Source organism: Syngnathoides biaculeatus, chromosome 16, assembly GCF_019802595.1.
Source record: "Syngnathoides biaculeatus isolate LvHL_M chromosome 16, ASM1980259v1, whole genome shotgun sequence".
NCBI lineage: Eukaryota > Metazoa > Chordata > Actinopteri > Syngnathiformes > Syngnathidae > Syngnathoides > Syngnathoides biaculeatus.
Window position 1 is genome coordinate 20,081,233 of NC_084655.1, and position 16,002 is coordinate 20,097,234.

The following is a 16,002-nucleotide window of genomic DNA, read 5'->3' on the forward strand; positions in this document are numbered from 1 at the left end:
CCCTTTTGAATGCTAGCAATAACGGCGTGGGCATTTCCCGTGACATTTGGAGGTTAATGCGCGCCGGCTTCATGGTCACTTATCGACGGAGTGCTCCGGAACAAGCATTCACCACGCTTCTTATTGGCAGGACTGTTTCGTTAGCCATCGGATGGAGCAAAAGTGTCGGGCCTGCATCTGCAAATCTACGCAGCGGATAAGACGAGCTAAACTTTGCAGGAAATATTCTCTTAAATAAACGAGACAATACAAGCAGGCTATTTTAAGATAAGTTTGCACAGCTTTGAAAAATTCCAATTTTTCCTCATTAGCTTTCACGTTGTTAAGGCGGCACGCAGTCACTTTCCTTTTTTTTTTCTCTTCATTTTACATTTGGTTCTGGAACAGCGCCGCTTGTTCCCAAAGTCCCCAGCAAAGCACCAGAAACCAAAGCAAATGAGAAAAATGAGTTCAAGGCGGTAAAACACTCGGCACGTCAATTTTTGGGTGACCTCTTTTCTAATTCCCGGCTCCTCCGCTCGCTCGCCTTATCTCCCCCGCTCGCTGTTGTGCGGCAGCGTGGATCATTTCCTGCGCGACACACGCCGCCAACCTCCCAGTGAAATATGCTTATGTTCAAAGGAGTTCTAATGTGGAGTGATGGGCGGGTCCACGCGAGCCTCGCTGCCGCTGACACACAGCTGTCTTTGCTGTAAATCTCACAAATCCACTCGGGAAGGGGCAAAAAAAAAAAAAAAAACCTGACTTGTACTGAAGCGCTGCAGTTGTGAAAGTCGTTGTTGTAAGGCGACATTTTCGACTGGAGGAATAAACCATTGATGGTGATTTGGAAGGATAGCTGACCTACGCTCGCTTTAGCTGAAGTCAAAGAGCAAATCGGTACACTTGTACTTCTATTCAGCCCTTGAGCAGTATCAAGTTTGACCAAATTGAAGAAGAATCTTGTTATGTGTGTGTTTCCATTCATACTTTTAAGTTATTATGATGCAGATCTTTTGTGATGCGGAATTCCGGAATGTTCCAAGGAGTACCCATATAAGGACGAGAAAGACCGTCAACGGGGATTCTTACCACCGGACCGGACGTCTTCTGCCTTTCGTCTGTAGACATTTCTGGAGCAGTCGTTCACTTGGAATATTCGCTGGAAAGAACATTGTCCTGTTTGGGAGCATTCGTTACACTTTGGTGACTATTCGTAGCTTGGCTCGACTACTGGTTCTTTTGAACTTCTATTTTGTCTTAGTTGTTTTATCGTGTTTGTTATTAAATCATTTGAAACGGAATACAACTGCTTTGTCACATTTTACCGGTTTGAGCAAAGGGGATTTTAGTCTAAATTCATACACAACAATCTCAAAAATGTTTTTTCGCAGCGCTCGACGCGCAAAGCTGTGTTAAGCAATCTTCCTGTTTGCTTACGTGGCAGCAAGTATTTACGTTACGGTGCAAATTGCTAGCCGAATACGTTCAAGTTAGCTAAAGTTCCGCGTCGACTTCTGGATCGTGTCGACGATGGCGTAACTTTCGGATCACTTATTTTCAATGTCGATCTGAGGCGCAAACAAAAACAAGGACACGACGCTCAAATGTGCAAAAGAGAATCGTGCTGATCTTCTCAAAATGACAGAGTTAGCTAACAACAACTTTCTTTCGGCTTGTCCCGTTAGGGGTCACCACAGCGTGTCATCTCAGATGAACCCTCATATTTGGTTGGCACAGTTTTACGCCGGATACCACCACTCAAGCAGACAAATTTTGCTAACCGATATTTCTTTGACAATCGATGTTGATGCAACTGAATTCAATTTTATTTCTAGAGTACCTGAACAAAGCTGCAGCTGTGATAAAGTTCTGTGCGTAAAACATAGAAGACAACAACTCAAATAATACAACAACGACTTGTTCTTCTTCAGGGCCAAACCCGCTTAGCTTCCGAGATCGGGTGTTCTCGGGGTAGCATGGCCGGATGTTAAATAATACAATAATGACTGACCCCCCAAAAAAATAAGTTTACGAATTAAAATATACCAGCGCTCCCTTTCCTTTGGCATTCAGCCTACAGGAGTTTTACTCCTGTTTGTTGCACGTCTCCAATGGCCAGTACGACGACGTCGGGACCGAGACACTGAAAGTGTAATCTCGCGATCACAGCGTTAACGATATCTCTCAAATTTGCTACACACTGAGTTTGAACGTAAACGAAACAAAACATCAACTGCACATTTTTCTCCGAAATGTCGACGTCGCTTGATTTTGTCCGCAATGTGTTACGGTCTAGGAGAGGCGGCTGAACTGTGGGGTGAAATTTTATAACTATCGATGCCTCCCCCGTATCGGCTCGATGTATCGGTCACAATGTCATCTTCTGCTCTTTTGTAGTTCTACAAAACAACTTCAAATTCAAGCACCGCTAACATCCATAATCAGCACAAAAACGTTGCAAAAATTCACATTTCCTGTGTAATGAATGTTCTATTATTTATACGATAAATTATGGATGAACTGGAAGGTGGAGGCGGCGGGGTGGAGGGCGGGGGCGGACCAGCTCAGCTCCAGAAAAACGACGGCTCGCAATCAATTCCTGTCTAGATGGTCTAACGGCACGTTCAGTTATTAGGCGGCACGCTAACCGGCGCGGTTATTACCTGCGCTCGCTGCCATTCGGGGGGGAATTTCCCCCAAACGGCGATGATTAAAAGATGCATAGTTCACTGATTTGGTGTCATTGAAAAGACAGTTAACGCCGGCTAAAGCGCCGAAGAGAATGCACATTAAAAGAGCTTTTGGATTAATGCACTTTGGAACTTCACAGGCGGCGGCGTTCACACTGAGCCGAGATAGCCGGGGAAACATTATTCATGGTGTTTTTTTTTTTTTTTTTTTTTCATCCCCGACTCCCACTTTATTAGCTTATTTGATTCGCCATTCTCCTCACAGTTGATTCAATACATTTCCTATTTGCATAAAACTGTCCGGTAAGATTATCTTCACTTATTCCATCTATCCTAAGAGTCACCTTGTTCAGGATCTTATATGAATAATGAGATTTTAAATTGGAAGACACTCACACAGAGAATGAGGCATTTACAGTTAATTCATCTCATTGAGTTACATTGCTTAGAGGTATTGGAGGGTTTAGATTTTCATTCAAGCATCATATTTAACACTGTCTGCCCCCCCCCCCCCCACACACCACCATCATTCCACTTTAGCGGCATTGAAATTTGAATGGCCCGAGCCACGACAGATCCAATATTGCGACACACTGTTGCTGTTTTCCTGCGAGCGAGTATATTGCCGCGGTCTTTACCGCCGGCGTTATGAGAAAAGAGCTCATCACCTCGCTCGCGTGCGCCCACCCCCCCCCACCCCCCCGAATAGTTAAAGCGGCCTATTTATAGAAAGACAAGCAAAAGGATGCTGGATCCCAAAAAATGTGCTGCGATTTGACAGCGAGGAGGCGACACACGCAGACTGAAAGGGACAGAGGGGAAAAAAAAGCAGGGGGGGAGGGGTTAATTGGCTTTTTATGACTCCAATTAAATAACATTATGCACATAGTGGCTTAACGGCTTATATGTGGCCTCTATTAACAATCTCCTCTTGATTGGTTCTTCGGCTTAAGGTCTCCTGCAACGCGCCGAGCCTGTCATGGCGCGCACGGAAGACGGGAAGTTGTCGGGTGAATACCGAGAGAGCGCAAGACCGTGACCTAACCAAAAAAAAAAAAACAAAAATCAAATAAAATACCCAAAATGAAATGGTTGCACAGCGACTTATAGCTGCGACATTTCAGCGGATTTGACGAGTTGCCGTTTGATCACAGCGAAAACACTGTGGTGCCTTGATTTAAAAGGTTGAAAGATGTTTATATCCACTATCAGTTCAAGTTTAGCGTGAAACTAAACATAAAACAAAGAGAATCATATTTGAACTCATTAGCGTGTTTGAAACAAACCTCAGAATCACCGCTAGCTGAATCCTAACACGCAATCGGGGCTGCAATTAAAGTTTTTTTTTAAATAATCCTTTATTACTCCCTTCATCGATTAATCATATAATAAAGCATTATTTTTAAAATCTATTCAAAAACAGGACAAATTGGCGCTGCAGAAAATGCACAAAAACTGATTCTGATTCGGTCACTGTTTTGGTCCCATAAAATCGTCAAAAACTGTTGATTTTCTTCCCAAAGCAAAAGCAAACGCTAGTAAATGCCTTACTTGGATTAAACACAAAGATAATCAACTCGGTTTGCTTGGATTACAGAAATCAGATTTGATCTATCAACAATAATCAGCAAAATGAAAAGATAATACATTTCCGCGCTACCGAGCGTTAGCTATTTGCTAGCTAACATCCCCTCCTACCTTTTTTCTTCAATGTAACGGTTTTCCACAGTTATTTTTTTTAAATATGCTACACATTGATCTAGGTATTAATCAATTTATTGATCATTTACTACTGAGTAGTGACTTTTTCACACGCTTCTCTGTGGCTCGCTTACATGACGTGATAAACAAAGCGGTCTGTGATTATTTTTTTCCCCCACATTTCTGCATTCAGATGCAGTCGCGGGTCCAATTTATAAGGCGAAACTTTGTAGATTCAAAGGATGAGGACGGAATCATTCCGTCTGGCGCTTGCAAGGCTTCAAAAAAAAAAGAAAGAAAAAGCTAAGCGGCGCCATTAAGGCTGCCTGTGATATGTTGAAAGGGAACAAGAGAGAGCGCGAGGAAAACAAGCATGTGCCTGTCCTGAAGCGCCACTCCTGAGGTGTTAACTAATCTCTGGTGGCCAGTCCACGCGCTGCCTCCTCTAATTGCTCCCCGTATTTCAGTCTGCCGCGAGAGCAGCCATTGTAGCGAGCGCCCAGTCGTCCCCCAGAGGTCTCGCACCTTCATTATCACTCTTTATTGCACAACCTTATACTGGCACTTGGCACCAAACAGCCTGCCCGTTAAAAATAGGAGCCTCCTTCTCGCCTTCTCCTTTTGCTGGTTTCACTTTTAATTACTAACACCCAGTCAAAGTCCTCAGCAGGCCCCGTGTGCTTCTTCTTCTTCTCTTTTCCTTCTCTCCCTTTCACTAATTAAAGCCAGGATGGAGTTTATTGAAGGGACCCTGACTCTGTGCTCGCTCTCATCTATTATTAAGAGGGCAGGACAAATCATTTTCAAATTTATATGCTGAAAAACTGTCCAGGGACTGACACAAGGTGGTAAAGGTTGGGGGAAGCTGGCGTGAAATGATGCTGAACACTGTTTTTTTTATTTTTTTTTTCCTGAATGTGTCAGTCCATCTAAAGAAGAACTGTTTCAAAATGTCTGCTTCTACAATGATAATAAGAATGAATATTCATCCAGGAATATGTTTAGTATTGCTGTTGCTGTGCTGCACAACCGGCCTGCACCCGTTTTTATCTTGAACTTGGTTGAAATGTTTTACCGTGAGTCACGTAATGCAAATTATGCCATTTTTTTTTTTTACACAACAGTGATGGCAACTGCAAAATTATAATTTTTTTCCTGATTTGATTAGATTTTCAAGTCACTGGCCTTGGCCATGCCCACAAGCTCATAAAATGGCGAAATTCCAGATAATACTGAGGTATGTTTTTTGCCAAATGCCTCAGACTTCTCAACTATTTCACGCAATGATATGTACACAGGATTAAGATTTTGGACGGAGCAGGACGCAACATCAGAGTTACAGCGAAACGTTGGCGATCGATGCAAAAAAAGTTTGACGCCTCACAAATTTGATATTGAAATCTAACAGGATAAAATAGTGGAATCGTACTGCGCATGTAAAGCAGGGTGAGTACTTTTTATTTGGAAAGATCACGAGTAGTATCATTGTAGTCTTTATAAGTGAGTGGGTGTATTCACTTGACTTGGCTCGTGATCGGACCCCGTGCTGTGTCTTAAAAGTCTGATGTGATTCAAATAGGCAAATAGACATTTCTCTTGCATGACATGGCACATTTACGTATCGCTAACCCGTCTCTTCGGCATAAAACATGACACACTTCATTCAGCAGGTCAGTGATACACTAACAATGTGAAAGTTGTTCTCTAGCACTGATAATAATTCAATCAAACTCAGGGAAGATACTTCTCCCTCACTTACCTTCGAACATACAGCCTTGTGTTTGTTGATATTGTCCACATTTAGTTGTACGTGCGCTCTTCCGCGAGCCTCAATCCATCGTAGACACTTCGTCAACTGTCTTTTAGGCTTTGTAAAATGAATCAAGCGGGCCCCTTGTAACCTAGCAGGATATCTTTCATCAGAATTCCCCAAGCGCATCTGAGGACCATTTTCTTCATAACATTAACTTTTCCAAGCGCACGCTACTGACAACCAGCATTGCTTGTGGGACAATAGGGCGAGAGGAGCGTGTCAAGCCAGCAGTTAAGACAATGCGGTCATCTGATTGGCTATTATTGTATGAGTGACTGACAGGTCAGAAAAGGTCCATTGGAACGTCCTTCAAACTCATTCATCTTTGATATCGCTTCGCTTAATTAGAATGAGCGAGACTTAGGAAACCACAGAAAAGCCCCTTTACCCCCATAAAAACCTTTATTTGGACGTGAATCCCTTGCGCACAACGTCAAATGTAAATTGGCAACCGCTACGCTGGCATTTTAACATTGTCGCATTGTGCGTTTACTATTTGCGGAATGCACACAAACCAAACAACGCGGAAAGCAGCGGCAGATCGATGGCGAGTTAGATTTGGACCAGGAAGGCACCGGTGGCACTCGCACGCATGACGCCATCGATCGAAAAGCTGCCTGTGCAGCACGACGTCCGGCCCAAATTGATGTTTCCCTGTGTGGCGCCCCCACCACGCCCCCCACACAAGTTGTACATTCGTAATTGTCTAAACAGGCGCGACCCCGACACCTGCACAGGTGAGCTAGCTTCTGCCGTGCAGCCGGGCGGCCGAGGAACATTGAGCGGAGGCGGTCCCCAAACAAAGATGGCCGCCTTTCGGGTACAATAAGACAACAGAGTTAGCATAGCATTAGCCGAAGAGCAACTGAACGTATTGCACTGAATATTAAATAGCTAAACGGCATTATGATGCACATGGAGAATTACAAACATACAATTAAAGCCAAAGAATGTTCGTCTTTTAACCTTTAATTGGAAAAGGATGGGGAGGAAGGGCGCGTGTGTGTGTGTCAATTGAACGGCAAAATAATGAATTTAGCAGGGAGGAAGAGGAAGGAAGAAAGAGGAAGGCGAGTGGCTGGGCCTAACGAGCAGCTCACACGGTCAGGGCAATTAGTCACTGTCACATGAGGGCAAATGTAGAAGCTTTTTGCAGGCTTGTTAAGTAAAAACTTACACGGGGGGTCAATGACACCAAAGAGAAAAGCAGCGGCGCGGAAACCTCGCGCTGGAAAAAAAAGAAAACTCGACAGTATGTTGAAGTCATGGATGAAATATTTGAAAAGAACGTACACCTGGGCGAGGTCACGAGAGCAAAAATTCCAAAAAATAAAAATTCAAAAAAATTACAGGAAGTCACATTGAGATTTTGTAGACAGACGCCATAAAACATTCTTGGAAAAAAAAAATTAAAAAGTGCAAATGTATTCTTGTAAAGTTATAACTTTATAGCCTCTTCTATCTTTCTTTCTTTTGGAAAATTCTCGTTTTTACAAATCAATTTTTTTTTAAAAATCATAACTTCATGCTTGTGGAATGAAATCTTTTTTTTCTCAACATTAGCACTTTATTTTGATGACTTTTCCCAAACAACATTTCACCTCATGGTCGTGGAACTCATTTCACAATGCAACATTTTTTAATCCTATATTAAAGTGTATCTTCCTAGAAATATATACATGAATTAATTCCGTTGACACAATAACCCAACTGGTTAGAGTGTCTGCCTCACAGTTCTGAGGTCCCGGGTTCAATCCCAACATTTTTCTTTTTTTTTTTCCATATAAAATTCCAACTGCATTCAAGAAATTACAACTTTAAGAGTAAAACTAGGACTCTTTTCTTGTAATATTTAAACATTTTCACAGTAATTTAATTTTTATACTATACTTGTTACTTTAAAATGTATTTATCTGTCAATAGCAGTATTCTTTTTCAGTCAAAAATCCAGACATTTTGGGGGTCAAACTACTACTTTTTACTCCATAAGAAATTCTATAGATATGTATATATCTTGTAAAAGCGTGACGATGACGTTGAGGACCTTTTAAATAAGATTTTGAAGGATAATCGATTCTCTCAATGTGTATTTTTTTTTCAAAAACTTTTTTTAAGATGCCAAAAATGTGTTCTCTGATAGTAAAACTGTGTTCCTCTCCTTTCGTGCGTTGCAAATTTTCTTTGGCGCCCCCCCCCGTCGGTAAACAACCTCCGTCCGCCACATTGCACGGCCACCCGGCCCCCAGTTTCGACCCGCTCTGCTCCTGCGCGGCGGCCTGAAGAACAAAAGGGAAATTTCACGGCTGCTCAATGAATTTAATTCCCTCCGTTCTTATGCATTATAAATGTACATTTCTTTCAGGGAGGATTTCTCCAATTTGCGCGGGGGCGAGGGGTTGCCACCGCCACCGGCGGCGGCGCCGGGCATATATGGGTCACAGACCCCGGCGCCTTATCAGTAATTCGCCATTGCCTGGTTATTAAGGACAGCTTAGGTGGAGAGGGCTGGAGTAGCAGGGAGGGTTGAGGTGAATTGATTGCCTGTGGACATGTTAAACATGACCCTGTCGGGCCTCCACTCCGCGGCTAAAACGCGCCAACCTGCGCGCCTCACTCCGAGTAATCAGCTGAGGCTTTAATAAAATTCAGAAAGCCCAGAGAAGAAGCGCATACACACACATGCGCAACCCCCCCGGCCCCCCAGGGAGCGCGGCAAGTTGAAAATAATGGAAAGCCGCGAGGCGAGAGGCATTTGACGCCGGGTTTAGCTTAGGTAGCGTCGCAAGAATCTGACTAAAATATTTTGGGGAGGCGTCAGTCAAGTTGTTGTCCGACGTTGAGCAAAGCGTTCCCGAACTTTTTTTTTTTTGCTGTACAGACTGGTTCGTCGCAGTGGGCAGATCAATCTGGTCCTGACATCGATCGCTATCGGGTGTCAAACACAAGGCCCGGGGGCCAGATCCGGCCCGCCTCATGACGTTATGTGGAGCGCGAAGGCAAATCATGCGTGTCAACTTCCATAACTCTTGTTCAAATCTGTATAAAAATTTCAAATTGTCATATCATGAATGATCACGGTGATATTTCTGCAAGCCATTTTGTGTTACTAAACATCAATAATAGTTGGGAAAAACACGTTACCCTTGATTTCTGATTCCAAAACTACTTAGGCGATCAAAGATTTGTATGGTCATAACTACAATGTGCCCCACGACAAAAATGACTTTGACACCTGAGTAAGACGAATGCACAAATAGAACTCAGATTTGATTGCATATAAAGTAGAACCGCAATTCAACAAGGGGAGGTTTCATCCGTTAAATATTATTATCCATTAAATTGAAGCCTTTTTTTTTTTCTACCAGCGTAAAACTACTGTAAATACAAAAATACATTAAAAAACCTCAAATGTTTGAAAAGTTTGGAATCCAAACTTCTCTTACTGATGGATGAACGGGGTCACTCTTTTCTATCTGTTAAATCCAAAGTCCATTAAATCGGGGTTTGTTGGATTGAGGTTCCCCTGTAAAAACACTTTTGGCTAAATTAAGTGTATCAACCTTATTTATGAATAAATTGGTATTGAAATTGGCGATACTGGCCCAGTACTTAGTGTGGGATCAATATCAAATTTTGCGGTATCGCACAGCACCACCGGTTTGGCCTAAAGCAGTATTTTTTAACAGAATGGTACACAAACTAATAAGAAGAAGTGATTAAAAATATCAGGCTCAATCAAAAATGCAAAGCACTCATCCAAATAAAGCCCAAAAAGTGTTAATTTCGTCACTACTTATCAATATAATTTCCCTTTTTCTCAACAACACCTCGATGCCAGACACATAAATTGCTGTCTGCCGTGGTTTCTTTCCCTTTTTAATTTTTTTTTTTTTTTTATCGCTTCGCTAACCTGTTGATCACCAAAGTGCTGACCCTAAGTCTTTCTCTGAAAGATCCACATAGTTAAGAATCTGCACGGATGGGGGAAAGGTTACGTTTCTGCACCTGAACCTATCGATGACCTCCCGACCTTTGAAGCCGGTGTGAGGCCGTCATATCGGCGCGAGAGGCTCGTGTTCTCCGCCTTTGGTCCCAGACAGCTTCCTCATGCACATCTTTGCTAGCTTTGGAAAAATGTTTCGGGTCTGGTTTCCCAAAATTCAATCAGAACCAACAGTCATATCACTTCCAAAATGGCTGACAGGAAGCGGACAGGTGATGTTTTGAAAAAACATGTACTTATGCATAACTTTACAGTGCGTTACATATTAAATATCCATCCATCCATTTTCTTGGCCACTTATCCTCACGAGGGTCGCGGGGAGTGCTGGAGCCTATCCCAGCTGTCAACGAACCTTGGACCTCAGAACTGTGAGGCCAACGCTTTACCAGCTGATCCACCGTGCCGCCAACATATTAAATATACAGTAGCTTTTAGAAATTCAATCTCTACTACATTTTTTTTTTTTTTTGGTGGGGGGGGGTAGCTATTTTGACTGATGATAAATTCCTTTTTGCTGATTCGCTGTGTACGGGTCGGTATCAAAATGTCCCACAGAACGGTACTGGTCTGCATCCCGGCGTTTGAAAGCAGCCCAGGAATTGTGGTGCCTCAACCCCTCCCGCCCTTTGGCAGAGGAAGAAGGTGTTTCCCTTGATTATGGGCGACTCGCAGGGGGGCGGGCGGGGGGTGAGGGCCCCCTTACGCAAACAGCAGATTGAAGTCCGCGACGGAGGGTCTCAGCTGCCGCCGCCCAGGCATGAATTGCGGGCGGCGGGAAGGTGTTGACAGCAGCAGCTGGACATCACAAAGTGATGAAACGGGACAGGAACGAGTCCAGACTCCAGTGGGGAGGGGTGGAAGGGTGGGGGTCCTCTACTGGTAGGGAGCGGAACTGCATTCTGTGCGCTTCCACTTGCACCAGGCCTGCGTTTTATCGGTCACAAATGGTGTTTTCGCAGTCAGGTATCACTGGAACGCAGCATACTGACAGTTTCCCTCATATTATTCATTGTTCATATTATTATAATTAATATATTAGTGTATTATAATAATATTATTTATTATACTTTTTCCTGGGAACATGACAAACTTATTCTCATAATGACCTTTTTGCGCAATAGGACAATCCAGAAAAGTAAATGTTTTTTTCTTCAAAAATTATTGTAATAAAATCACAACTTTTCACCCTAAAATACACTCACTCATTTCCTCACGATACTGCAAATTTATAGCCAACATTATTCTTGTAAGAGTACACATTTTCTATGTTAAAAATTCTTTTTCATCATGTTTTGATTTTATTCTTGTCAAATTACAGCTTTTTTCATGCAAAAAATAAAATCTAGTAAAAATTGTGACCTTCCCCCACCTAAAATAATTCCACAAAAGCATGTTTTAGATTTTGATTATTTTTGTAAAAATACTGCATAACAAGATGTTTATCATAGTGATTGCAGTTTGCAGTGTTGCATAACTGCATTGTAATATAATGAGAGTGTCCTTTAATCACTTTTTCTTATAACATTCATTTTAGTGCAACTATTCAGATGAAATCAAGCCTCGAGTAGAAAAAAAAATCATTTTCATGGTAATACTACCAATGTATTGTAATAATAAGAGTTTCATTTTTATGCAATATTCCTGATTTCATTAAAAAAAAGTTATTTGGAGAATGATGACTTCTTCTGGTCTAGCAATAAAATTACAACTTCCCCCCCTAAATATTCCAAATGAAGCCTCAAAGCGATCAGATGGACGTTTGTGAGATTATAGATTATAAAGATATGCACATTTTGTTTTTTTCTGGTCATTTTTCATATCTAGCAAAAGTTGCCGCAAGATGCCCCTTTGCCCTCAAGTGCGCCTTTTCCAGCCGCGACGTTCTTCATGCTTCCGATTGGCCAGAATGATTACTACGTGTTTTTATTTGCGATCCCGTATACATATTTCGGACGCGGTTTACGCTGACCGCTTGACTGGCGGGGCGTCGGCCAACCTCGTTCCGCGTCCGAATGAGGACGATTGACGCGGGACGGGCCTTTTAACACCGCCTCTCTGACCCTTATGCGGGCACCTCCCTCGTCGTCAGCCGCACAATGGAGACTGATGTTATTGGAAATGAGAGGTGTGTGCGGCTTTGATGAATAGAGATGGTGCCCTAAGGTGAGGACAGACTATATTGGTGTGATTCTACTATTCACTATTAATGAACTGCCTAAAGGTGCAAATTAGCTTTTAATGGGTGTTACTTTACTAGCCGCGCTTCTACCGCACACAAAGACATTCGGCTTTTTTTTCCTCCCCCCCCCCACTCTTCTTTTGAAGAGAAAGAGGAGGAAGATGTGAAAAGGGGAGGGGCAAAGCAATTACAACGTGTATTGTCGGCAGTTATGGTGAAATAAAACAAATAGATGATTCTGGGGGTGGTCGCTGTTGTCGTTTCCTTTGGACTGAGATGAACTACTGCTTGGTTGCTGTGTTAGCCACGCGCAGTCTTTCTTTTTGGTTTGGTTTGTTTTTTTTGGAAGCACAATAATGTGGAGTTGGGCCCTGCAATAGCCGTCCATCCATTTTCTTAGCCGCTTATCCTCACGAGGGTCAAGGGGCAGGAGGCGGGGTACATCCTGAACTGGTTGCAGGGCACATCGAGACAAAGAGCTGCACTCACAATTTAGAGTGTCCAATTAATATTACACGTTTTTGGGATGTGCGAGGAAACCGGAGTGCCCGGACAAAACCCACGCAGGCACGGGGAGAACATGCAAACTCCACACAGGCGGGTCCGGGATTGAACCCAGGACCTCAGAACTGTGAGGCTAACGTTTTCCAGCTTCGCCACCTGCCCTGCAATATATAGATTTGGAAAAGTTATATCTCATTAGGTGCTTGTAGCAACCTAATCTTGCGCAACAACTGAGTAGAAAATTGCTCAGAAAGACTCATCATAATTTTAAAAAGGTAATTCCCTCAGAAAAAGTGCCCATAAACATGACAGATGTTATTGTTAGTGTGACTGATGTAAAAAGTTGACACTAATCCCTCATTTGTTGCAGAGTTTGGTTACGGAACACCCCCGCAATAGCTGAAACCTGCCAAGTATGCGCCACTTATATTTCCATTCATACACATTTTAAATCTGTATGAACCTCCCAGACTTCCTCACACTCCGATTAACCCTCACCATACCGTTATAAATACTTTCTATTATTTTTAGTACATACAGTAATGTACAGTAGAACTGTACACCACGTGCCTTTTATTACTTTTAATCAATGTTCCCTCCAATTTTTGACGTGTCTGAGCAAACACAACAAGCCCGTGAGCGCCCCCTTTGACCACTGTGAGCAATATCAGACGTATGCACTGTGGTCAGATCATTGTCATCCGTACATGGCTCATTAACAGATTCACATTACAGCATTTACATTCCCATCAGAACATTTTTAAGAACAATTTTTATGACTTTGAAACGTTGCTTCCAGCTTTGTTTCATTTTTTTTTAACCCACAATGTTTTTCTTGGTTCACGTTGCCCAGACTGTGTTGCTAACTAAAGCACCGGTGGTTGGCGGTGTTAGTAATTGAGTGTACCCCTTTAAGAGCGGAGGGGGGCGGTGTCAGGTAGACTAGGAAGTAGAGTGTGTGGGCCTGCGTGGCCGAGCAGCAGCTGGTTGTTCGAACCGTGTGTTGCCGTGTCACAGGCTGTGGTTCACTGGGCTGCATCGGTTTACATCTGCGCTAAGAGAGTGTGCAACAAGTGCGCAAATGCGCAGTTGCGCAGCTTCGAGGGAACATTGCTTTTAATTGGTTTGAATTTTCTGTTTTGTTTACATAGTTTTATTTTAGAATAGGAAGCCTTTATCATGAAAAAAAATATTAGAGCATATGCTTTAAATCCTACAATATACTGAATTATGTGCAAAATAAATAAAAAAAATAACCCACTGAATATTCACTAGGTGAATAGCAATATAGCCAGGGAACACGGTATTCTCACTCTATCGTTGCAAAAGAGAATTAAACATTGACTATTTAAACATCAAATTATTCAACCAAGCCATATCAATCCGAAAAATCTGTTAGCTTAATGCTAACATACAAAGCAAAAATGTGGGTATTGCTTCAGGGATTTCACCTATTGTCGTGTTGGTCCGGTATCGAATCTTGCGGATTTCTGCACTTTAAAAAATGTGTTTGGACAAGTTTGAATCTGTTTAGAGAGAGCGGGAGGAGTACAATAATGAAAACATATTTTCATATGGCCGTTGTATATCATAGACCTTTGGGTCTTATTGAGTCACTGAATTGCTTTTTTTTCGCTATAATTTGTTTCTCTTGAGCAAGGCTGGTTAGCATCTAATTTCCGCGCTTTAACGGCGCCGCGTCCGAGCGCACGCCACAAAAATCAATTGCCTTATTGATCGCTGACTAATTAGGCAAAGATAAATGGTTGAACTAAATAAATACAGCCGACAGTAACGAGCCGATAGAGAGCGCGACACCCTAATTGACGTCCGCATGATACGGGGGCCACCTTTCCATCGGAGGTCGCTCCGGATTCAGCGGACCACCCCTCAACATTTTATTTTTTCATTTCCCCGAACACGTCTCTGTGAGTTTTGGCGTCACATGACCGTGAATGTGTGCGTGCGATCAAAAGCTAATTAGTGTGAGTTGACACAGGATCTGGCCCAGGGGTCAAAGGTCAGGACTGATGATACTGCAGGAGGTTGCTCATTAAACTGGATCACATGTGAACACGTGTACTTATTTCCCTCTATGAATCGCTATTTTGAAGGCACAATCATAAACATTGGAGCTGGGAGTTGACCACCAGGGGGCAACCTCTAGATGTCTGACAGTGACTCGCCTCATGTGTCAAGTCACAAAAAATAAAAAATAAAATTAAATAAAGGCTGGCAGAACAGTCACTGCCACTTATAGGAATGGAGTGCAACTACATCACATGGTCCTTATTTTTTGGATGAATGGGATCGGACTTGTTTGTTTGGGCTTGGGGGAGGAATGCACTCCACTGAGTCACAATTTTGTTGTTTGCTATAATTCTTGTGCTTTTTTTTTTTTTTTTTTACTGTGCCTTTTTCAGAAATGTATTTGTGATGTGGGTATAATTAAATAGCAAAAGTAGAAATGACCGCAAGTTATAGAGATTTAAATCACATTAAATCTAAATGGAGGAGACTGTCCTTTTTGATTATGTATTATTATTTTTATGATATTTATTTGAAAAGAAATACATTGTGGCCTTGTCATTTGTCGCACGATTTTTGCATAATGATTAAAAAAAATGCTTGTGGTCCACTTGCATCTGGGGCAAAGCTTGCAGATAGCGACTGCCACCGCATATCGGAGTGCAGTGGAATAGAATCTTCCTGTCCTTATTTTAATTTTTTTTAATTTTATCTAACAAGTCAGATGCGATTTTTTTTGGCCTCACAAAAATTAAAAAAAGAAAAGTTCAGTAATTATTTTGTGCGTTCAGTGTTTAGCTCTAGCTCATATTGCCACTGTCAGGCAGAGATCTCGGACGGCCAAATGTGGTCCTCGTCATTAGCAGTGGTTTCTCCCCTCACCGTCTGTTATTTTTGATGCATTAATAACCAACTTCAAATGTTGAAAATAGAACAAATCTAGTAACTCGTGCGAAGTGTCTAAGAAGCCTTGTAAAACTCGGCATCTTCCGTCACTCTGCGGGAGCCACGCACGTCACGTCACCTCAAGATTTAACATTTTTTTTAGACAATTAAAATACATTATATATGTCCATTCTGTTAAAAACGACTAGTTCTAATA